Source organism: Sinocyclocheilus rhinocerous, unplaced genomic scaffold (genome assembly GCF_001515625.1).
Source record: "Sinocyclocheilus rhinocerous isolate Xijiao unplaced genomic scaffold, SAMN03320098_v1.1 scaffold655, whole genome shotgun sequence".
In the NCBI taxonomy this organism is placed as follows: domain Eukaryota; kingdom Metazoa; phylum Chordata; class Actinopteri; order Cypriniformes; family Cyprinidae; genus Sinocyclocheilus; species Sinocyclocheilus rhinocerous.
In genome coordinates this window covers 497,788-500,532 of record NW_015646377.1, presented here as the reverse complement: position 1 = coordinate 500,532, position 2,745 = coordinate 497,788, and the positions used below count along the sequence as shown (strand labels likewise).

Sequence of the window (2,745 nt, the reverse complement as noted above, 5' to 3'; positions counted from 1 at the left end):
TTTGTATTTCCTGCTTCAGGTGCAAAGGATGTCACGTCATTTGAATGTCAATTCTGATAGGCCAATTTCGTAATGAGAGGAGTTTATGCTGTCAGCCTCCTTTCCTTTGAGCTCAGTGATGTTATTTTCCTGTTGATGGAGGGACCTTTAACTATTTCTGGGCATTAAAACAGTGTTAACCACACAAAGCCAGTAAAGCTACAGTATAAGTGTATGTGTTAAAAGAGTCAGTCATTTGGCTGCTGTTGATCTGATGAGCCTCAACACGGTAAGCCAAACACACTCGTACTTCAATGAACACTGATGAGTATTTCTATAGCTGAAGCTCATAAAACACATGATTCCTGACATGAGAAATATCTTCTGTTCATCTCAATGATCAGTTCATTTACACACACTGGTGTTGTGCATTAATAATCTTCAGATGTGCTAAGATCTTACTAACACTAAGAGCTGTTTAGGGTGATGTACATATACTGTTTATGAATGTACAAGTGCTCACTAATGCTGTATTATAGATATATTTGATGTTGATGTCAGTCAGAATGGCTCCTTGTCTTCCTCTGATCTTTCTTCTCATGATTCACGGTGAGTTTTAGTTACATTCACATTATAAATATATTTAATTTTATTTGCAAAAACCCAATAATGAGCAAGTGATGAGCAGTTTTATGTGCTGTGTTGATGTACTTCCTTTTGAAACAGGAAGTTAAGCTGTGCAGACAGATCATGCAAATTTCTGGCAATTTTCTCGGAAGAGAAATTTAGTTCACAAACTCAGAACTGAGATGTTAACTAAAAGCCACAAAACTCACATTTTAATGTCACTGGTTGTTTAATAAACCAGGTTTGATTATTTTCTTTGTCTCATTTTTTATTTTTATTTTTTTCAGATTTTTCATTGTTTGATAGGGCAACATATACTTCATGGCTGATTTCTTTGCTCTGGTTTCACTTCTGTCTCTGTGTGTTTGTTTATTTCTGTAACATCCTCCATCAAATCTGAAGTCATTCCCACTCTGAGATCATTAATGACAAATACGAGATTTTGAGAAGATCATGAGCTTATAATATTTCCTGTATAAGTCACTGTTTTTAAGTAGTAAAAAACTACAGTTTTTTACTACTCACTGTTTTTAAGTAGTTGTATTCTTAAGTATTTTATTGTCCTGTGTAACTGATAAAACAACATTTTCTTCCTGATGAATTGTGTGTTTCAGGGGTTTCTAGTGCTGAATGGGGTGTGAGTTACAGTCATTCACAAATCTGTGCACTAAAGGACTCATCAGTGATAATGAGCTGCACTTATACATACCCTACTAGATATAAGATCACAAAAGTGTTCTGGACCAAAAAACTTTTAGACCCTCCAGATCTGTCTAAGGATCCTGAATAGAGTCAGAGGCTTCAGTATCTGGGAGATAAACAGCAGAACTGCACCATCAGACTGAGTCATGTGACACAGAAGGATTCACACAAGTACTATTTCAGATTCACAACTGATAAACCTCATGGCACATGGTTTGGTAATCCAGGAGTGAGTCTTGCTGTCACAGGTGACTTTCATGAGGTTTCACTCTTCTTCTGTGCATTATGTTGAGTAACAATCAGTGTATGACAGCAGCACTAGATATAATGTGTGTGTTGTGTTCAGATCTTCAGGTGGAGTCTCCTGAGAGAGTGACAGAGGGAGATTCAGTGCGTCTGACATGTAAAAGCAGCTGCACTCTGACTGACAGAGCAACATTCATCTGGTACAGAAACTCACAGCCATTAACTGAGAGAAGAGACGGAAACAATCAACTCCTGCTGCAGTCAGTCAGAAGAGAGGATGCAGGCAGATACAGCTGTGCTCTACATGGACACATCTCTCCTGCTGTTCATCTCAGTGTCATGTGTGAGTACAGAATGACCTTTTTTTTAGCAGAGTTTAGGACTACATATCGCTGAGGCGATAGATTAGCTGTTAAGCCAGCAATATATATATATATATATATATATATATATATATATTCAAGATTTGACATAAAATCAACCAATCAGACACCCAAACACAGACACAAACACTTGCTCTGACAGACAAACTGTTCACTGATCCTGTCAAATCACCTTCAGATCGCTGTATTTGTCTGTGCTTTGCTGTGTTTAGTAATTATTCAAGGATTCGTATCGTGTCTATATCAGGTCAAGCATCTCCATGTGGTCCTGTTTGGTATAGCACATTTTAGTTATATACAGTTCTGTTTAAAATAATAGCAGTGTGTTTAAAAAAGTGTTAAAGCTCAAAATCCTTATAACTTTTATTTCAATACACCAGTGTTAATTTCGTTGACGAATCATTTCCGTCATAATTTTCGTCAACGGCATTTTTTTCACCGACGACAACGAGACGATAACGAACTAAAACTCTTTTTGAATGAGAAAAATTATAACGAAAATCTATTGACATTTTCGTCAACGAATAAAAACGAGACAAAAATGTTAGGGAGGGACGATTTGGGAAGAGATTCATTCAGAACGAATCTGCTGCGTGGTTTGGAGGTTAGATGCGTACATATGAACCAGCGGGACATAATCTAAAACGACATAAAACGTTCAAAAATGTCAATATGTGGGAGTAAGAGAAGAGCAGACATATGGATAAATCTGACGACGCAAGAGAGAACTCAATTCGGTCCGGTTTTCTGAGCGCAGACACTGAAGCGTACAAACACAGAAAGCACGTCTCACAGCACGCGAGTGCTC

General features: G+C 37.5%; 1 pseudogene; it reads left to right on the top strand.

Moving 5' to 3' along the window:
- Window positions 1-245: 245 nt before the first annotated feature.
- Window positions 246-2,745, top strand: part of LOC107707710 (B-cell receptor CD22-like) — a 9,363-nt pseudogene continuing 6,863 nt past the window's right edge.